The 23379-nt window shown below is 45.1% G+C and overlaps 1 pseudogene; it reads right to left on the bottom strand.

The window, feature by feature from the left end:
- Window positions 1–222: 222 nt before the first annotated feature.
- LOC126290992 (5S ribosomal RNA) lies at window positions 223–340 on the bottom strand (annotated as a pseudogene).
- Between the last annotated feature and the right edge of the window lie 23039 nt (window positions 341–23379).

Here is a 23379-nt window from a genome sequence, read left to right as displayed (position 1 = left end):
TAACCAATACTAAACTCCGCCCGAAAAGGCCATGAAGACCCAATGAAAGCGACCGACCGCCGTGTCATCCTCAGGCCACGTCCGTCACAGGATCCGGATATGGAGGAGCATGTGGTCAGCACACCGCTCTACCGGCCGTATGTCAGTTTAGGAGACCGGGGGCGCTACTTCTCAATGAAGTAGCTCCTTAGTTTGCCTCACAAGGGCTGAGTGCGCCCCACTTGCCTACAACGCTTGGCAGACCGGATGGTCACCCACCCAAGTGCTGGCTCAGTCCGACAGCACTTAGCTTCGGTGATCTGACGAGAACCGGTGTTGCCACTGCGGTATGGCCATTGGCTATAATAGCCACTACTTTCAGCAACCACCGACTTTGTAGAAGTTCACATGTATGTGAACGGACAGGCCGGCATCTGTGGCCGAGCGGTTCTAGGCACTTAAGTGCGGATCCGCGCTGCTGCTACGGTCGCATGTTCGAATCCTGCCTCGGGCATGGGTGAGTGTGATGTTCTTAGGTTAGTTAGGTTTAAGTAGTTCTAAGTCTAAGGGACTGATGACCTGAGATGCTAAGTCCCATAGTGCCCAGAGTCATTTGAACCATTTGAAGAGACAGGCTGAGACTTACAGAAATGCGATTTAGTAGAATATTTAATGTAGATGTGCACAGAGGGCTGTGTTAGATTTGTCTCCTCACAGCCATGCTTTCGATCTCTTACTTAGAGTGTATTCTTATAACAAATACCCACAACGTAATCCTCTCACTACAGACCTAGAACAGAGAGCAAATTGTCTAAGAACAGTGGATCCGAGCCCTACTGCTATTGCCTGAGAGCAACAACGATTGATTGTAGACATGTAGATGACAGTTTGCTTTTCATACATTCGTTTTTTTCTTAAGAGCTACGAAATAACTTTGTTTGACGTTGTTGTGGTGGTACTTAGTCAGTACTTTTAGTGAGTTGGCAGAAATACAGTGTTAAAGCACCTCACCTCGCCATTTTTTAACTCTGTTACTATTGGCCTTCTTACTACAGTGAATGAGGAAAAGCTCATTTAATTGGAATAATAATAATATAAACAATTTATTATAACAAGTACCCTCACCCTAAGCCCTTCACCACAAAACACAGACCTCGAATGGAGAATGATTTGCCTAAGAGCTACTGGACAGAGCAAAAGCGCATGACTCGTAATAGTTCAGGCCTGTCGGATACTTTTGAGTACAGGCAACATTGTGACGCTGTGGTGCCCTTGCTCAGGTGCTATCTGGAGAAAGACAGGAAGCTACTGATTTAAATTGAACACCTCTCTTTCTGCAAGACTGAATTCATTTAGACAGTAAGCAGATACACACACACACACACGTGCATAAAGTGCTCAATTTATTTGGCTGGTACATCTGCATTTTGGCTTATCCTGCTAATTTCACCACGCAGTTAGACACACGTCTACATAAAATGCTCAATTTTTTGGCGGGTACTTTGCATTTCGACGTATCCTGCCAGTTTTGCCAATTTCCAGATTTGTAGCCACTAGACTAACTTTTAGCAGACTGTGCAAAGGTGTCATTATTTTGTACTGTCAAACTATCTTACCGTGGCGAACATGTGACATATGAGCAATGTATGTATGGTGTATGCATCACATAATTGAGGCATGTACACCAGCATAATGTGTTATGGCATAACATTGATGTTGCCCCAACATTACTTGTAAGCTGCAACTACGCCAACTTTGTGTGTATGGTTATTGGTTAATATGGTTGAAAAAATAAAAAAATATATGAAATATTTAAAATCTACAGACATCATAAACTCCCTCCAGCTATTACTTCTTGCTACTTCGTGGAGCAAGCCTCGCGCATCTTCGGCTATCCCACGCATTACGCAAACGTCTCCCATGTATACTGGTGGAACTACAGAGCATGGTGATCGTCCGGAATGTGTAGCATAGATCTTATGGGATACGGGCCACCGTCTGTCTCTATCATATTGCCTCTAAATTCCAATACTGGGTTGGGGGCTGTAGCAAGAACACAAAATTTAATTACACTCCTGGAAATGGAAAAAGAACACATTGACACCGGTGTGTCAGACCCACCATACTTGCTCCGGACACTGCGAGAGGGCTGTACAAGCAATGATCACACGCACAGCACAGCGGACACACCAGGAACCGCGGTGTTGGCCGTCGAATGGCGCTAGCTGCGCAGCATTTGTGCACCGCCGCCGTCAGTGTCAGCCAGTTTGCCGTGGCATACGGAGCTCCATCTCAGTCTTTAACACTGGTAGCATGCTGCGACACCGTGGACGTCAACCGTATGTGCAGTTGACGGACTTTGAGCGAGGGCGTATAGTGGGCATGCAGGAGGCCGGGTGGACTTACCGCCGAATTGCTCAACACGTGGGGCGTGAGGTCTCCACAGTACATCTACATCTACATCTACATGACTACTCTGCAATTCACATTTAAGTGCTTGGCAGAGGGTTCATCGAACCACAATCATACTATCTCTCTACTATTCCACTCCCGAACAGCGAGCGGGAAAAACGAACACCTAAACCTTTCTGTTCGAGCTCTGATTTCTCTTATTTTATTTTGATGATCATTCCTACCTATGTAGGTTGGGCTCAACAAAATATTTTCGCATTCGGAAGAGAAAGTTGGTGACTGAAATTTCGTAAAAAGCTCTCGCCGCGACGAAAAACGTCTATGCTGTAATGACTTCCATCCCAACTCGTGTATCATATCTGCCACACTCTCTCCCCTATAACGCGATAATACAAAACGAGCTGCCCTTCTTTGCACCCTCTCGATGTCCTCCGTCAATCCCACCTGGTAAGGATCCCACACCGCGCAGCAATATTCTAACAGAGGACGAACGAGTGTAGTGTAAGCTGCCTCTTTAGTGGACTTGTTGCATCTTCTAAGTGTCCTGCCAATGAAACTCAACCTTTGGCTCGCCTTCCCGACAATATTATCTATGTGGTCCTTCCAACTGAAGTTGTTCGTAATTTTAACACCCAGGTACTTAGTTGAATTGACAGCCTTGAGAATTGTACTATTTATCGAGTAATCGAATTCCAACGGATTTCTTTTGGAACTCTTGTGGATCATCTCACACTTTTCGTTATTTAGCGTCAACTGCCACCTGACACACCATACAGCACATCGATGTTGTCGCCAGTGGTCGGCGGAAGGTGCACGTGCCCTTCGACCTGGGACCGGACCGCAGCGACGCACGGATGCACGCCAAGACCGTAGGATCCTACGCAGTGCCGTAGGGGACCGCACCGCCACTTCCCAGCAAATTAGGGACACTGTTGCTCCTGGGGTATCGGCGAGGACCATTCGCAACCGTCTCCATGAAGCTGGGCTACGGTCCCGCACACCGTTAGGCCGTCTTCCGCTCACGCCCCAACATCGTGCAGCCCGCCTCCAGTGGTGTCGCGACAGGAGTGAATGGAGGGACGAATGGAGACGTATCGTCTTTAGCGATGAGAGTCGCTTCTGCCTTGGTGCCAATGATGGTCGTATGCGTGTTTGGCGCCGTGCAGATGAGCGCCACAATCAGGACTGCATACGACCGAGGCACACAGGGCCAACACCCGGCATCATGGTGTGGGGAGCGATCTCCTACACTGGCCGTACACCTCTGGTGATCGTCGAGGGGACACTGAATAGTGCACGGTACATCCAAACCGTCATCGAACCCATCGTTCTACCATTCCTAGACCGGCAAGGGAACTTGCTGTTCCAACAGGACAATGCACGTCCGCATGTATCCCGTGCCACCCAACGTGCTCTAGAAGGTGTAAGTCAACTACCCTGGCCAGCAAGATCTCCGGATCTGTCCCCCATTGAGCATGTTTGGGACTGGATGGAGCGTCGTCTCACGCGGTCTGCACGTCCAGCACGAACGCTGGTCCAACTGAGGCGCCAGGTGGAAATGGCATGGCAAGTCGTTCCACAGGACTACATCCAGCATCTCTACGATCGTTTCCATGGGAGAATAGCAGCCTGCATTGCTGCGAAAGGTGGATATACACTGTACTAGTGCCGACATTGTGCATGCTCTGTTGCCTGTGTCTATGTGCCTGTGCTTCTGTCAGTGTAATCATGTGATGTATCTGACCCCAGGAATGTGTCAATAAAGTTTCCCCTTCCTGGGACAATGAATTCACGGTGTTCTTATTTCAATTTCCAGGAGTGTACAAACAGAGAATGTAACATCGTTATTAATTTATCTCAATAGGTCAGATCATCTATAAAAAATTCGTATGCAATAGTTCTCTAAGTCTTGCATGGAAGGAGTCCAATGTTAACTATTGCTCTTATGTAAAACTGGCTTTGTTAATAACAGAATTAATTGACAAATACTTACTGTCGGACATCTGTCTGGCTGATTGCTGCTGCTGGTGACACTTCATACTGGACAGACTTACAGACAGTAAAATAACAGCGTGTACGCAACCGGATTGTAAAAATTAAAATTGCTCGAAGGGTGGGGGGCTGAGCTGCACACCACTGGTGCCCTGCGGGCAATGTAACGCCACTGGGCACAGCGACAGGGGGAGGTATAACGTCATTGTACGAGTGCTGGATCCTGGTGTCAGTTATTCTGGAAAATTTGATGCTCATATCACCAGTTCTGGGAATTCTGATGCTGACATCAGCGATTTGCAGTGACCCTCTGCTGATATCTGTCCGTGATTTTCGATCCGAGATAAAATACTGCTTCCTCCCTACCAAAAAATTCTAATTTCAATCTCAAGTTTTGCTTGATTCCCCACACGATCGTAGTTTTTGATAAATGGCGTAAGTGTTGTACTGATTCAGATGCTTTTTCGGAAGTCTAGAAATGCTGCATCTACATGACTGCCATAACCATGGCTTTCAGGTTGTCGTATGAGAACATAGCGAGCTGGGTTTCTCTTGACAAATGCCGGTCCCTCGGCTGGTGTCAGTTGACATTGAGGTGGTCATTCTGTTTGTGGTAGCTGGCTCTGAGCACTATGGGACTTAACAGCTGTGGTCATCAGTCCCCTAGAACTTAGAACTACTTAAACCTAACTAACCTAAGGACATCACACACATCCACGCCCGAGGCAGGATTCGAACCTGCGACCGTAGCAGTCACGCTGTTCCGGACTGAGCGCCTAGAACCGCTCGGCCACCACGGCCGGCTTTGTGGTAGCTCATTACGTCTGAACCGAGAATAAGTTCTAAGATTCTACAATAGATCCCACATCTCAATGGGTTCGATTCTCTTCTTTTCTGGTTTTCTCACAGATCATGTTTCATAGCCATTCAATGCAGTGCTCTAGACGTACATTCTCAGAAATTCCTTTCTTGGATTTAGACCTATGTCTGCTCCTGGTAGACTTCTTTTGTAAAAGAGTGCCATCTTTTCCTGTACGTGCCTGCTTTTTTTCATGCCCTTCTTGCTTTGACAGTAATGAGTTATTTTTCTTCCTGCGTAGCAGGATTCCTTCTCTTGATCTACTTCTTGGTCACCAATTTTTATGTTAAGTTTACCACTAACCTCAGTTCTGCCACTCCTCATTACTTTCGTCTTTCTTTGGTTTACTCTCAGTCTGTAATCAGTATTCACTAGACTATCTATACCATTCAAAAGGTCCTGTAATTGTTTTTTACTTTCACTGAGAATAGCAATCTCATCAACGAATCTTATCATTGATTTTCCTTTCACACTTAATTGTAATCCCACTGTTGATCTTCTCTTTTGTATCCGTCATTGCTTCTTCGATGTATAGTCTGAACAGTAGGGGCAAAAAGCTACATCCCTGTCTTACAAATTTTTACTCCTAACACTTTGTTCTGGTTTTTTCATTCTTATTTTTCCCTCTTTGTCCTTATACATTATTTGTATTACCTGTCTTTCCATATACCTTATCCCTATTTTTCTCGAAATTTCTAACATTTTGCTTTATACGACGCTGTCAAACACTTCCTCTAGGTAGACAAAACCTATGAAAGTGTTTTGATTTTTCTTAACTCTGGCTTCCATTATCAAATGCAACGCCAGAACTGCCTCTTCGGTGCCTTTAACTTTGCGATAGCCAAATTGATTTTCATCTAACAGGTCCACAATTTTCAGTTTCAGTCTTCTATATATTAATCTTGCCAGCATCGATGTTACGCTGATTCCACTTGCTATCTTCGGTATTGTGTGGATGATATTTATTCCGCATGTCTGGTAGTATTTCTACAGTCCCATAGATTCTACAGAGTTCCCATAAAGGCTGGATGCATAGGGAATTCTAATAAATAACAATAAAGCATATTTTAGTCACTTTAATGTTAATAAATAATATTTGCAACATGATCTTCATGCTTTTCAATGCATAATATGATGCGCTTTGCAAGATTAAGATGAACTCGACGGATTATGTCTGAATTGCTGCCGATTTTAGAACACTGACGGGTAAGATGGTTTAAATTTGTAATCTTAATCGAGTAAATTTTCTCTTTCTCCATACCCTAGAAAAAGAAATCAAGAGGAGAAAGGTCTGGCGAACGAGGGGGGCCATTCCACATGATCTTTTCTCCAAATCCAGGGAGGAGAATTGTCATTCAACCAATCGCTAACAGATGCAGCAAAATGGGCACGGGTTCCATTCTGCTGAAACCAGTCTGGACGTACCTCACCCAAACGCTCAGTTTGAGGCATCAATTTGTCTCTCAGCGTGTTCATGTAAGTCTCACACGTTACATGTTCATCAAAAAAGAAAGATCGTAGCATATGAACTTTCCATGAACCACACCACACCATCATCTTTTGGCAATCCTGCTGTTTGGATGGACTCATCCAGTCTGAATTGCCTTGAGACCACTATCGAAGATTTCGTCTGTTCACTACACCACTGACATAAGACACTGCTTCATCACTGAACAACACAAAGTCTTTAGAAAAATTGATATTTTCATCCGATTTACCTGCAAGCCATTCGCACATCTGCATGTGTCTATCGGGGCCATCTTCATTTACATGATCCAATATCTGTAACTTGTACAGATGAAACCTCTCTCCTGCCAGTATTTTGTGGATGGTTGATCTTGGAACACCCAACTCCATGGATGTTTCACGAAGTGATTTTTTTTGGGCAAGTATGAACCTTGGCCAAGACAGTCGCTTTCGTTTCGTCTGAAGTCTTTGGTCGTCCGGAAAGGGGTTTGACCAATACACTGCCTGTTTTTTTAAGCTTTTCGATTAATTGCCTGATGGCAGTAAAACAAACAGGTTGACGACGAGGGTGCCGAAGCTTAAATTCTTCCGCAGTTTTACTATACGATCATCCTTTTCGTCCACTTAAGAGTATCCACTATACTCGTTCTTCTTTAGTAGAGACATCATTCACACTGGAAAAACAAAATTTATTTGAATTATTAGAATTTATTTCATATTTATTCATTTATTTATTAATATTTACAGAATATAGAATATTTATTAAATTCCCTATGTACCCAGACTTTGTGGCAACCTGTGCATACCAACTTGAATAGTCGTTTGGTTGCTCCTCTTCCCCCTCCCTTCCCCCTCCCAGTGATGTCAGAAATTCCTAAGGAATATTATCCATCCCTTTTGCCTTATTTTTGCAAGTCTTCCAGCTCCATGTTAAACTCTAACACTAATAATGAATTCCCTATCCTTTCCATATCGACTCCTATTTCTCTATTTATCGCTAATTAAGACACTTCCCCATCATTATAGACGTCGGCAGTGTACTCTTTCCGCCTATCTGCTCTCCTCTGCGTTTATTAGTGGAATTCACCTTGCGCTCTTAATGTTGCCGCCTTTGCTTTAATTTCATGGAAAGTGTCTTTGACTTCTATATATGCTGATTCAGTCACTCCGACATCCATTCCTTTTTCGATTTCTTCACATTTTTCCTGTAGCTATTTCGCCATGGCTTCGCTATACTTCCTACTTATTTTATTTCTAAGTGGCTTGTACTGCTGTTTTTCTGTCTCTCTCCCCCCCCCCCCCCCAAGATTTATTTGTACCTCCGTTCGTCGATCAGTTTGAAGCGAAACAAGCGCAGTATCGTTTGCGAGATACAGAGGCGAGTGCCCGCATCTCGTGGCCGTGCGGTAGCGTTCCCGGTTTCGATTCCCGGCGAGGTCAGGGATTTTCTCTGCCTCGTGATGGCTTGGTGTTGTGTGATGTCATTAGGTTAGTTAGGTTTAAGTAGTTCTAAGTTCTAGGGGACTGATGACCTAAGATGTTAAGTCCCATAGTGTTCAGAGCCATTTGAATCATTTTGAACAGAGGCGAGCGGTGTGTCGGGACTTACTCCAATTCACTACTCGTAGCGTCACGTCGCCTTAACGCGTCTGCGAGTAGCGCAGAAGTATTGCGCCATAATTAAGTATAAAAACAAAAGTCAAAATTTCCTTTTCAAACTTTGTCAACATATACTTTGATGTAAAAACGTTTTAAATGTCAAGTTTTGAAGTAATTAAATCAATAGTTTTCATAAAAACGCCGTTTTAAGAAAAAAATAAGTGTCGGTAAATAATAAAGCTAGAAAGTCAGAATTTGGTCTTAATGTGCCAATGTATGTCAAAAATAAATGGTGCAAGTTTCAACCGGATAGAATAAAAATTATTGTCAGAGTCCACTTCATCAAGAAAAGTTGAAGGCGCTAAATATTAGACTTAGAAATGTAAAAATTTGTATGGTGCTTCAGTTAAACCTAAAATTAATAACTAAGAGAGCACGTTAAGCTACCTCAAGTAGTCTTCGAGTAATTTAATGAAAACCAAATTTTTAACTAAATCATACCCATTTGTAGTAGATTAAGTATCTGTAATGTTAATACTAGAAAATTTTGGTTACAGCACACAAGAAAACTTATTAAATAATAGAGCTATAACAAATTTTAGGACCAAAATATTAATAACAACCAATACAAGGTCTTTTTAATTTATAGTTCAGAGGTAACGATCTACCGTCAGTTTCACTTTACAAATTCTAGAAGGCAAAGTTTTTACTCAAGCGAGCTGACACTTTTTCTGTGATTTCACCCAAATTACCTAAATGCAGGAAAAAATTAAGAAGATTCTAAATTAATTCAGAACATCGTTATTAAAGATTATGTGTCCGAGAAAGCGGTCGTTCAGGGACTGGTGCCGTGTGCATAAGGCACTGTTCACAAAAGTTCCTGTGGAGGACACATTTGAAAATGCTGGCGGATCTTTTTCCTCCTGAAACTATAAAGTTGTTCCGGCACTGATGACGACCACCTACTTCATGTATGGTAACAAATTTTATGAAATGACGGACGGTGTGGCGATGGGCTCTCCGTTGTCTGTATCACTGGCTAACTTTTTTATGAAGAATTTTGAGGAACGTGCATTAAATTCGGCTCCCCTCCGTCCATCCTTGTTTTATCGTTACGTTGACGATACATTTATGATCTGGCCACACGGCAAAGAAGCTCTCGAACAATTGATGGAACACATGAACAGCATACATTCGAACATCCAGTTCACTATCGAGATGGAGAAGGAAGGGACACTGCCTTTCTTAGACGTTTTAGTACAACGACAGGCGGACGGGCGTCTTGGCCACTCTGTATACCGTAAAGCCGACACATACCGATTTATACAGAGTTTCCAACATCCTCCTTGGTATATAGAGCAATAACTGTTTCTGACGAGGACGAGTTAAGGTCCGAGGTTAACCATCTGAAGTACGTGTTCCGAAAGAATGGCTATGGTGACGCGATATAAAGGCAGCCTTCTCAAAAAAAAAAAAAAAAAAAAAAAAAAAAAAAAAAAAAAAAAACGTGAAAATGCTGCACACTCACAGGATGAAACACCGTTTGCGGTTCTTCCTTTTTGTGGCGAGATTTCCAGCAAAATAGGAAGAGTCCTGCGTAGACGAGGTATAAGACAGATTTTTTGTCCTCCTAAGAAAATTACGGAGATGATGCGCCCTGTTAAGGACAATCTCGACCTCAGGGTCCTGGACTTTATAATATATCCTGTGAGTGTGGAAGTAATTATATAGGTCAGACGATACGTACCGTTTCCGACTGCTGAGCAGAACACCAACGCCATATTAAAAATATAGAACTGGAGAAATCGTCAATTGCGCAGCATATGCCAAACATAAAATATCGTTCGATGAAACAGAAATTCTGTCCCATGCCTCCACGTACTAGGATTCTGTTACTAAGGAGGCTCTTGAAATAAGAATGAGCCAAAATAACTTTAACCGCGGTAGCGGATACCATCTGAGTTGAGCATGGAAAAGAGCACTTGATGCAGAGAAGCAGCAGAGACATTCCTTCCAAGGTTTACATTCCAACGAAAGCGGTGGCGCCACCGGCCCACACAGTGACACCGTCTGCAATCGCCGACCAATCATAAGCCGACCAATCAGAAGCCGTCCACGGGCTATAAATAAGGCTACCACAACAGCAGTGAAGACAGTCAGCTCCTGACGATGACGATGGAGGTAATCGTCGTAAGCTCGAGATTTTATCCAGAACTGACGTGGCAAGAATACCGAGAATGTTTTATACGCAGCCGGCCGCGGTAGCCGAGCGGTTCTAGGCGCTCAGTCCGGAACCGCGTGACTGCTACGGTCGCAGGTTCGAATCTTGCCTCGGACATGGATGTGTGTGATGTCCTTAGGTTAGTTAGGTTTAAGTAGCTCTAACTTCTAGGGGACTGACGACCATAGAAGTTAAGTCCCATAGTGCTCAGAGCCATTCTTTTGGTGTTTCCTTGGCCGTCCGCTGCAGCACATATACAAAAATAGTCCGAGAGGCAGGAAGAAGCAAGGGGTAAAGAGCTTGGCAGATTGCGCTTGTACCCCTTACTCAACCCAGAGACGACCCTGCCCCCACACTGCGGCATTACTCTGTACCTAACACTAATTAGGCCAGTGTTGGAGTACGCTGCTGTGGTGTGGGGCAACGCGGCCGACTCGTCCATCGCAAAGATGCAGACGGTCCAGAACAAGGCGCTTAGGTTAGCGCTTCACCTGCCACGAGACTTAAGCACCGGAGAACTCCACAGAGTAGCGGGAGTACCGCTGCTCAAACACCGATTCCGGCAGGCGGCGCATCGTCTTTACGCGGCCGCATGGATGTCAGAGAACGGTCTGATACGCAACTTGGGAAACAAAGTGCACTGGCGCCCGACCACAAGGTGGCCAGACCTGTTGCTGGAGGGAAGGCACGCCGCAACATGAGCCGGAAGAACTAAAAGAAGTAACGCAACCGTGAGGAAGATTCAGACGAAAAGACAACTTCCAACACCCCCAGGAAGAAGTAGGAAAGGTGTGATGCGACCACCCTACAACACACTGGAGTACGAAGCTCCGTGAATTGCGTAGCGTAGCGTAGCAGGAAGAAATTTCACTTCGCAATCAGCCACAGTAAGATCCGCGTCTATTAACGCTGGATTGCGATCTGCCTCGGATGACGTCAGAGACAGACTGTGGCAAAACGCGTATTTTCTGTAATAATTGATTGTGAACTCTCGAGGACTGTACACCGTCCTGGATCGCTTAGATTTTGCTGAAGTATCTGTTACTGTGTCGTCCGTGATAATTACAAATCTGTGTGGCAAGTGGTTACTATTATTTCCACTTTTGCGGCGAGCATTTATTTCGAACATTTATTTGAGTGTTAGTAGTCAGGGCGAAAGGCCATTTGGTAGGAAAATTCAGTAGAAGTCGCCTCTGAACTGGTAATAATGCTGTTTAGGATAGAAATATGTACTGTCAACTGAACGTAGTTATTTTCAAATTATTGAACGTGAGATACTTTACTAAATATATGTATGAACAAGAACTTTACACCTTCATTTGTAATCATAGTCCTGATCCCGCTAAGTAGAAAGAGAATCGAAACATTTCTTACAGTGGACTGGACCAGGGTGTCGACGTGCAGACTGGAAACTATAGTCAGGATGTTCACCATCGCTTTCTGGCTGACCACAGAAATAGTTGCCAGGCTTGCGTGAGAAAGACGGCGTGCAACACAAAACATAATTTTACCCGCTGCCCCACAAGTTGGAGTATTTCTTCGCCATTGTCTTGTTCATGTCTGTATTTGTATGTTCAACTTCTGTGATCGCTCTTTATAGAAATGCCAGTTCCTCTCCAACTGAATTACTGGAGAGATCGGAGTTGGATGACCTCTTGAATAAGTAGTGGAGCTGAGCTGCTAGTAGTCAGGATAGACTAGTTCACCACCCTAAGTGTGGTTACAGTGGTCTCGTGGGTAGACCTCAATTTGCTGCCTGACATTCTGTCATGAAAACTGCACTATTAAGCACACGGCGGCCCCAAAGGCTACCGATGCTTCCAAGCACAGGAAAGGCTCAGCCGGTGACAGCGTGTTTGGTTCAGCAAAGGGCTGTTGTCTTGGACAGCGTGCAACGTTCAGCAAAGAAAAGCATTTATCGGAGAGGTGCTGACTCAGGGTAGTGAGTGGCAGCCCACGATGGCACCTGTGCAAGCTAGACGTGGATACGTAGCTCTGGGCACTGCATGCCAAAGCGTGCAGGATCAGCCCATGGGCCATGTGCAGATGGTAGCAGCTAACAGCGGCGACAGTTGCCCTTACAGGTGTTGGAGAACTACTACAGCATTTGCCCTCTCGTGCGGTGATCAGCAACAAGGTTTACCACCACAGGTGATGGTGGTAGCACAGCTAGATGGCCCAAGCTCATCTGTGGACCTCTGAAGTCGGGGCCAACAGCAGAGTGAAGTTAGATGGTAAATGGCCGCCGGTCCGAAGATACCAGCTCAGCAGCATCCAGACTTACAATTAGTACAAACAGCAGGCCTGCAGTTAGGAAAGGCAGAGTTTGACAGAGCAACTCTTTGACTCGTTTCGAATCGTGGACTTGGTCGCACGCCCCCCATAGCTGGGTCCTGGTTATGACTGAATCGTGCTAGTCTAGAACATGTGGTATACAGGGTGTTCCATAAATACTTCTACAAATTTTCGGTAGAGGTCCCTTACACCAAAAAAGAAAAATAAGCTCATACAAACACTTCATTTTCGGGTTATTAATGAAGGCTGAGGTTCAACAGCTACACTTACCTGTGCACTCGTTTGACTCATTGTATCATAGACGACTTTGTGCTGACAGGGTGACTTGCTTACATTCGTCATTCGTCTGTCTTCGTGTCCATTGTGTACATGTACTACATGTAGTGAGTGAAGTGAAAGTGCTCCATTCAGTCATTGTAGGATATTCATTTTGTGAGCAGACAGACAAGATTTTTATGTGCGGGCACTCAAGTGGTAATGGACACGAGGCTGCATAGCTGTATCAGTTGGCGTTTGCAGAGTGAAGAGGGCTGTCTTCCAACCTCTGGTGCTACGCACCATCGCGTCGTCGAGACAGTATCTGTAGCACCACAGACTGCTGACCGAGAAAAATCACATTTTGTCATATGCTTGACTGGGAAGAGCACATTCTGTAGGCTGTCGATGAAGAGCTAAGCATCAGCGCAAGACAAGTGGCCCTGGGATGTGGTAAATCTCCAAGTTCAGCAACGAGGTTACTTCACCAGCAGATCATGTATGTGTATCGTTTTCAACGTGTGAGGGGCTTTAACCATACGATCACCAACCATGGGAGAACTTTTGCCGATATTTGTTTTACAAATTGACAAACTGTTGTTTGGTCTCTTTAGTTTTGCTTACAGATTTAGCAACGTTTGAAAGAGATGGAATAACAAATTTCTCCATCCAGTACAATTAGGCCATCACAGTCCTCATGCTACAATACAGGCTAGCATCAATTTAAGATTAATGTGTGGGCTAGAATTGTAAATGACTGTCTGGTAGAGCCATACGCTCTCCCATCACTTCTTACAGATACTATCCTCATGGACTTGATTCAGAACGCTATCCAAGACCTAGCAGATGTGACCCTGAAAATAAGAAGAAACGTGTGGTTTATGCAAGATGGAGTTCCAGCATTTTCAGAGTCAGTGGTCGAGACGCACAGGTTGTTATCTACCATGACAGATAGAGGAGGAAACTCTTCATTGATGCGTCATGGGACCCTGTGAAACCATTCGAAACCGCTAGGGAGTATTTGAAACGATGTGACAATCCATGATTTGATGAGTGCACGCGTGTTTAGAAGTAAGAGGAGGACATTTAGAGCTTTTGTTATGAGTTTATTTATGAATTTGTGTGTTGATGAGCTCCAATCACTTAAATTGTAACTTTTACTAAATCGCAAAAGCATATATGTTTGTGTAAGCTTTTTTCTTGTTTTTGTGAAAGGAACCTGTCTGCAAAGTTTGTAAAAGTATTTTGAAACACATTATATATGCAAGCCTGGTTCACTACTGTTCCTGAAAAGCCATAACAGGATCAAACTGCAAGGCGTGACCTGTGAGCAAGCTTTCTCGTCGTGTCAACAATTTCATAGCCCTGGTGGTGCAGTAGTGGTGCGGTAACATCTTTCAGAAGTCCCAGGCGGCGAGCTCTGCAATATCAGCGTACTGAGTACATCTTCTTAAGAAAGAACACCTGCTTTTGAAGTTTCTTGCGCCACCCTCGCTATGATGTCTGTTTGCTAAGACAATCACAGAAGTCTGCTACTTCGCCAGAATGAGTCGCAGCTCAACGTTATCGTTGTACTTAGAGCATTAGAGTACGTCAGTATCCCATTTCCTTCTACGTTGGTTCTTCTGAACGATTCTCTTAAACTAAAGTCTACTCTTCATCACTGCTAAATTATGATCTGTATCGATTTCTGCTCCTGCAATACAATATCTGAGTTAGGAATCTTTGTTTCACCTTGATAGTTACGTTAGTTAAGGAAACAGGAAGCGTTCAGCCACATGTTAAACATCAACCACGACCTGCAACAAATGATGATGCCGAAGTAGGTGTTTCAGCTGCTGTCGCGGCTAATCCGCGCATCAGTAACAAACAAATTACGCGAGAATCGGTAATCTCAAAAACGTCGGTGTTGAGAATGCTACATCAACATCGATTGCACCCGTACCATACTTATATGCACCAGGAACTGCATAGCGACGGCTTTGAACGTCGTGTACAGTTCTGCCACTGGGCACAAGAGAAATTACGGGACGATGACAGATTTTTTGCACACGTTCTACACTCCTGGAAATTGAAATAAGAACACCGTGAATTCATTGTCCCAGGAAGGGGAAACTTTATTGACACATTCCTGGGGTCAGATACATCACATGATCACACTGACAGAACCACAGGCACATAGACACAGGCAACAGAGCATGCACAATGTCGGCACTAGTACAGTGTATATCCACCTTTCGCAGCATTGCAGGCTGCTATTCTCACATGGAGACGATCGTAGAGATGCTGGATGTAGTCCTGTGGAACGGCTTGCCATGCCATTTCCACCTGGCGCCTCAGTTGGACCAGCGTTCGAGCTGGACGTGCAGACCGCGTGAGACCACGCTTCATCCAGTCCCAAACATGCTCAATGGGGGACAGATCCGGAGATCTTGCTGGCCAGGGTAGTTGACTTACACCTTCTAGAGCACGTTGGGTGGCACGGGATGCATGCGGACATGCATTGTCCTGTTGGAACAGCAAGTTCCCTTGCCGGTCTAGGAATGGTAGAACGATGGGTTCGATGACGGTTTGGATGTACCGTGCACTATTCAGTGTCCCCTCGACGATCACCAGAGGTGTACGGCCAGTGTAGGAGATCGCTCCCCACACCATGATGCCGGGTGTTGGCCCTGTGTGCCTCGGTCGTATGCAGTCCTGATTGTGGCGCTCACCTGCAAGGCCCCAAACACGCATACGACCATCATTGGCACCAAGGCAGAAGCGACTCTCATCACTGAAGAAGACACGTCTCCATTCGTCCCTCCATTCACGCCTATTGCGACACCACTGGAGGCGGGCTGCACGATGTTGGGGCGTGGGCGGAAGACGGCCTAACGGTGTGCGGGACCGTAGCCCAGCTTCATGAAGACGGTTGCGAATGGTCCTCGCCGATACCCCAGGAGCAACAGTGTCCCTAATTTGCTGGGAAGTGGCGGTGCGGTCCCCTACGGCACTGCGTAGGATCCTACGGTCTTGGCGTGCATCCGTGCGTCGCTGCGGTCCGGTCCCAGGTCGACAGGCACGTGCACCTTCCGCCGACCACTGGCGACAACATCGATGTACTGTGGAGACCTCACGCCCCACGTGTTGAGCAATTTGGCGGTACGTCCACCTGGCCTCCCGCATGCCCACTATGCGCCCTCGCTCAAAGTCCGTCAACTGCACATATGGTTCACGTCCACGCTGTCGCGGCATGCTACCAGTGTTAAAGACTGCGATGGAGCTCCGTATGCCACGGCAAACTGGTTGACACTGATGGCGGTGGTGCACAAATGCTGCGCAGCTAGCGCCATTCGACGGCCAACACCGCGGTTCCTGGTGTGTCCGCTGTGCTGTGCGTGTGATCATTGCTTGTACAACCCTCTCGCAGTTTCCGGAGCGAGTATGGTGGGTCTGACACACCGGTGTCAATGTGTTCTTTTTTCCATTTCCGGGAGTGTATTTAGCGACGAATCGTCATTCACCAACAGCGGTAACGTAAACCGGCATAATATCCTATATGGTGCGGCATCATGGGAGGAAGGATAATTGGCTCCCATTGTATCGATGGCAATCTAAATGGTGCAATGTATGCTGATTTACTACGTGATGCTCTACCGACGTTACTACAAGATGTTTCACTGCATGACAGAATGGCGATGTACTTCCAACATGATGCATGTCCGGCACATAGCTGGTGTGCGGTTGAAACGGTATTGAACAGCATATTTCATGACAGGTGAATTGGTCGTCGAAGCACCATACCATGGCCCGCACTTTCACCGGATCTGACGTCCCCGGGTTTCTTTCTGTGGGGAAAGTTGAAGGATATTTGCTATCGTGATCCACCGACAACGCCTGACAACATGTGTCAGCACATTATCAATGCATGTGCGAACATTACCGAATGCGAACTACTCGCTGTTGAGAGGAATGTCGTTACACGTATTGCCAAATGCATTGAGGTTGACGGACATCATTATGAGCATTTATTGCATTAATGTGGTATTTACAGGTAATCACGCAGGCAATAACAGCATACGTTCTCAGAAATGATACGTTCACAAAGGTACATGTATCACATTGGAACAACCGAAATAAAATGTTCAAACGTACCTACGTTCTGTATTTTAATTTTAAAAACCTGCCTGTTAGCAACTGTTCTTCTAAAATTGTGAGCCATATGTTTGTGACTATTACAGCGCCATCCATCACAAAGGGAAAAAAGTGGTCCCACTAAAACGTTCATATTTCTTTACGTACTACACGAATATAAAAACGGGGATTCCTATTTTAAAAACGCAGTTGACATCCGTTTGACCTATGGCAGCGCCATCTAGCGGGCCAACCATTGCGCCATCTGGTTTCCCCCTTCAAGCTAGACAAGTTTCGATCTTTGTAGTTTTTTCGTTTGAGGCTTATTTCTTGAGATATTTGGCCCGGTCACGATCAATGGACCACTCTGTATAGTTGGGAACTTAACAGTTGAAGTGATCTGATACGCCGTTGATCGTATTCAACTTCTGAGTTTATTCAAAACATTGGGTAGGTATTATACACGATTCAGTTTCATAACAGCAGTATGCGAAAAAGGAAACCATACCGCTAACTCCCGGGCAGGTGTTCTTGGACGTTGTTAGTCGGCAGCCGGCTTGGCCTACATCTGCTGAACCCCGGCTCCCGACTATGGCACGGGAAACTTCCGTCCTGGCGAACGGATGGAAAGTAGGAAACCGGTGGGAGCTTGGCCGTCGAAGGAGTTTTCCCATGGCCAGAAGCACGAGGCAGCCAGACATGAAAATTTCGATCATGACATTTTTCTGTGAAGATCTGTTCTACGGGTGCTCAAAGTGGCACCAAGAGGGCTTAGTGAAAGCCAAAAGTTCGTAACGTCACACTCCATTCGCTGAAAACATACAGCGGGCGAACCAACGGGACTAAACCGTGGAAAACGTGTACGGTAAAACACTTTTGTGGAACACATCTGATCAGCTAGAGCCTTGGAGTATAACACTTGGAAGCAATTCTGTTCTGTTAGAGACTTGGGGGAATCAAGATACCTTACTAGATGCATTACGTTAGGCAGTATGATACAACGTATGCAACTTCTGTGTTACTAAGCCTCTTATGCTGCAGCATTGATCTCTCTGTATGGCAGTAGATCGGTCACAGACGAAACGGTTTTTTTTTTTTAAAATATGTTTATCGTCAGGTATAACAAAAGAAGGAACAGTTATGACACTCCTAGAGAGAAAGAAGCTTCTGTCAGAGTATCAGCCAGTGTTCGGGAAAAATGACTCGTCAGGAACCTTTTCTCCTACACGGTGTGTTGCAATAACAGACACGAGTGGAGAGGTAGCTTCTGATACTGCATGACCTGTGGACAGACTTTTGTGTGCTTTATGCAGTGTTTTCATTTGTCTTCCACATCCCTATGACGACAATTATGGTCTGTTATTTGGCTCTGAGGCAATTTCCAACTCCTAAGTAATGGCTGAGACTTCATATAATTTCCCCCATCTGGGTGCACGTGTTTCACAGTCACACTGAGCTTCTTCTCCCGTTGGTCCTACGCTTAAAAATAAGTCTTTTGTATAGAAAGAACGGTGCGGTTGACCTGTCATTGTGTAATCTACGTAGAGTTTATGCTGACGTTTGCAAGGGTCTTCATAGAACTCAGTCTCCAGTTGTCTAGAAGTGCAACTTCCCACCGCAAGAAACTGTTACCCATTGGTTTTATCAGATTGCAAGTACATATACGAGATCTGGAGGATCATTCCAACGCAGCTTAAAAGTCCCTCCTTAGCTGATGGTTCGAAGGGTTCAAATGGCTCTGAGCACTATGGGACTTAATATCTGAGGTCATCAGTCCCCCTGGAACTTAGAACGACTTAAACCTAACTAACCCAATGACATCACGCACATCCATGCCCGAGGCAGGATTCGAACCTGCGACCGAAGCAGTCATGCGGCTTCGGACTGAAGCGCCTAGAACCGCTTGGCCACCGCCGCCGGCCCACCTTAGCTGAGATCGCTAACACGCTTAATGATCAAACAACTTCTGTCTCTTAAATTTGGCTGACGAATGGAGGATGTGTGGCGCGGAACAACTCCTGATCTTCATTTTATGCATCAATGTACTCTAGTAAATATCGAAAGCTATTCCTAGTGCATGATGGAGTGAAGGAAGACACCGAACATCTCGCGCAGATCTGCTTAGAGTATTCTGATTTCCAAATGAAGCCTATGAATTCTGTTCACCTCTTTCCTAATGCTCCTTACGAACTGATTAAAGAGTTTGGGACCTGGCAAAGTACCTCTAATCTCAGTTTGTATTCATATCATGAGGTAGCTTGGATATATTCTCCGAAGTTCTGGTATGTTACCGACGGTGGACGCCGTCATTGTTACATGATTTCTTGAGTTGAAATGTCTAACTTCTGGGGCAGTATATATGTCTTGCAACGTTCAGGTGAGCTGAAGGAGAAAGATGTAGCCAGTAGGTTTACTCGACGCAACATATAGCTGTCTCTCGCCGGTTATTAACAAAGCTACAACGACAACTTTCAATGTTGGTGCGCACTTTTGCAATATACTTCATACATGCTTTGGAGAAGAAAATAACATACATTAATTCATTAACGTAGCAGGCTGACGGAACAAACAATTTCAAATTTTCAAACTTATAACAAAGTCCCAAAATTCAAATTTTCAGACTTATGACAAAGTCCCAAGTTATTCTAAAAGGGTGGAAGGAATATTGAGGTTTAATTTCCCTTCGACGGAGAGACTGTTAGAGACGAGGCGCAATTAAACACTGGCGAAGGATGGAGGACGAAACAGACCTTTCACTTTCAAAGGAAGCATTCCGATGTTTCCATGAAGCTATGTAAGGAAAACGTGGATAACCTACATTTGGATCGCCGTCTTTCTAAGTTAGAGTCCAGTGTCTTACCGTTTATTGCTGCGCCAATTAGATCGGTACCACAGTATTGAACTTACGTATAGGCTGTCATGAAATAACTCCAAACAAATATCGTATCCGTTCCTTCATCGCATCTGAAAGTGAATTTTTTTAGCATTTTTTTTCGTTTCTGCTACCTCTCATATATGAAAATAAGCTACGGAATGGTCTCGTGTGGCGACTGCTACTTCCTGCTTCCTCGAGCTGAGCGGCGTCCACGTGCCTTGAGACCGCTAAATGTGGGCCAGCAGTCGCGTGTCGCGAATATCGAGCGAGTGCATTCCTCGTGGCACATGCTCCTGTACAACTCCAATCGATAGAGCCGCTGCCATTTGTCATTCTGACCGTGCACAAAACAAGTGGGGCGTTTCCTCCCGACCAGCAGGGAATCTCGTATGATCAACACAGAAATGAGAACAATATACAGCGCGTAAAACTGACGAGACTCCAAACAATGAACTTCTCTTTTTATGTTCTTATCTTTACCTAAATGGCATGTCCTTCCTATCTTCTTCTTCGTGCCATCGTCTTTGTGCTCAGGATTGTAAAGGTGATAACAAAGTTTTCCGAGGTATCTTACTGGAAAATCGTTATGGAGTAACATGTTGTCCCCACCATATCCTGAAAGTACTCTGATTTAGATGCCTTTTCTCGATACAAAGAATCTAAACAAAGAGATTTGTTGCCAAGTGTTACGCAATCTATGGTGACTCATTCCATATCTGCTACAATTTGCTATATATGTTATTGGTTTAGTAGTAAATGGGTGTGCAATGTAAGCCAAACGCCAAGTCCAGCATTAGAAGGCAGTCACTCATCAATTCTTTCGTACAGCGTTTCGTTTACACTCTAAGAAACGAAAAGAAAAGAAAAAACAAAACAAAAAACGACGCACCACGAAGAAATTATCAAAATGGGACGGAAATCGGTAGATGTGATATACGTGTTCAGACAAACGACTGATCAAACTTTCAGAATAATTGGATGATTTATTCAAGAGAAAGAGCTTCACGAATTGGGCAAGTCTGTAATGCATTTTTGACTGTGCGGCTGGTCCCGGCAGAAGTTGGAGTCCTCCCTCGGGAATGGGTGTGTGTGTTTGTCCTTTGGATAATTTAGGTCACGTAATCTGTAAGCTTAGGGACTGATGACGTTAAAAGTTAAGTCCCATAAGATTTCAAACACATTTGAACATTTTTTTTACAACGCATTTGTCCACCTCTGAGCCTTATGCAAGCAATTATTCGGCTTAGCATTGATTGATGGGTTTGTTGGATCTCCTCCTCAGCGATATCGTGACAAATTCTGTCCAACTGGCATTTTAGATCGTCAAAATCGCTAGATGGTTGGAGTGCCCTGCTCATAATGCTTCAAACGTTCTCAAGTTAAGAGAGCTCCGGCGACCTTGCAGGCCAAGGTGGGGTTGCGCAAGCACGAAGGAATGCAGCAGATCTCTCTTCGCGTGTGTGGCGGGATTATCGTGTTGAAATGTAAGCCTAGGGTAGCTTGCCATGAAGGGCAACAAAACGGGGCGTAGAATATCGACGTACTGTTGTGCTGTAAGGGTGCCGCGGATGGCAGCCAAAAGGGTCCTGCAATGAAAAGAAAAGGCAACCCATGCTATCACCCCTGGTTGTCAGGCCACATAACGGGCGACAGTGAGGTTGGCATCTCACTGCTCTCCAGAACGTCTCGAAACACGGCTTCGGCCTGGAATCTCATTGACTGGAGCAGAATTGTCTTCAGTGATGAGTTCGTCTTGGATCTGAGTCCTGTTGACCAACGAAAACGTGTCTGTAGACTCCCCAGGCAGTCTACCTGACTGTCTCCCGCCTTCCTGCAACCAGGAGAGGTGGTCTGGGATGCACCCTTACAGCACAGTGCTACGTCGACGACATTCTACGCACCGTTTTGTTGCCCTCTGTGGCAAGCCATTCTGGGCTTGTATTTCAGCAAGCTAATGCCCTTCCTCCCAAGGCGAGAGTCTCTATTGCTTCCTTCCTGCTTGCCAAACCCAGCCTTGACCAACAAGATAGCCAGATCTTTCCTAAACTGAGAGCATTATGGGCAGGGCGTCAATTGGACGCACTCCTGGAAGAAAGGATATTGCGGAGACATGGCTTAGCCACAGATGGTAGAGCACTTGCCCGCGAAACGCAAAGGTCCCGAGTTCGAGTCTCGGTCGGGCACACAGTTTTAATCTGCCAGGAAGTTTCATATCAGCGCACATTCCGCTGCAGAGTGAAAATATCGTTCTGGAAACATCCCCCAGGTTGTGGCTAAGCCATGTCTCCGCAGTATCCTTTCTTTCAGGAGTGCTATTTCTGCAAGGTTCGGAGGAGAGCGTCTGTAAAGTTTGGAATGTTGTTGTTGTTGTGGTCTTCAGTCCTGAGACTGGTTTGATGCAGCTCTCCATGCTACTCTACCCTGTGCAAGCTTCTTCATCTACCAGTACCTACTGCAACCTACATCCTTCTGAATCTGCATAGTGTAGTCATCTCTTGGTCTCCCTCTACGATTTTTACCCTCCATGCTGCCCTCCAGTACGAAATTGGTGATCCCTTGATGCCTCAGAACATGTCCTACCAACTGATCCCTTCTTCTGGTCAAGTTGTGCCACAAACTTCTCTTCTCCCCAATCCGATTCAGTACTTCCTCATTAGTTATGTGATCTACCCATCTAATTTTCAGCATTCTTCTGTAGCACCACATTTCGAAAGCTTCTATTCTCTTCTTGTCCAAACTATTTATCGTCCATGATTCATTTCCACACATGGCTACACTCCATACAAACACTTTCAGAAATGACTTCCTGACACTTAAATCTATACTCGATGTTAACAAATTTCTCTTCTTCAGAAACGCTTTCCTTGCCATTGCCAGTCTACATTTTATATCCTCTCTACTGCGACCATCATCAGTTAGTTTGCTCCCCAAATAGCAAAACTCCTTTACTACTTTAAGTGTCTCACTTCCTAATCTAATTCCCTCAGCATCACCCGACTTAATTCGACTACATTCCGTTATCCTCGTTTTGCTTTTGTTGATGATCATCTTATATCCTCCTTTCAAGACACTATCCATTCCATTCAAATGCTCTTCCAAGTCCTTTGCTGTCTCTGACAGAATTACAATGTCATTGGCGAACCTCTTTATTTCTTCTCCGTGGACTTTAATACCTACTCCGAATTTTTTTTTGTTTCCTCCACTGCTTGCTCAATATACAGATTAAATAACAGCGGGGAGAGACTACAGCCCTGTCTCACTCCCTTCCCAACCACTGCTTCCCTTTCATGTCCTTCGACTCTTATAACT

The sequence above is a fragment of the Schistocerca gregaria genome, chromosome 1 (assembly GCF_023897955.1).
Source record: "Schistocerca gregaria isolate iqSchGreg1 chromosome 1, iqSchGreg1.2, whole genome shotgun sequence".
Lineage (NCBI taxonomy): Eukaryota > Metazoa > Arthropoda > Insecta > Orthoptera > Acrididae > Schistocerca > Schistocerca gregaria.
This window is presented reverse-complemented; position numbering and strand designations above follow the sequence as displayed.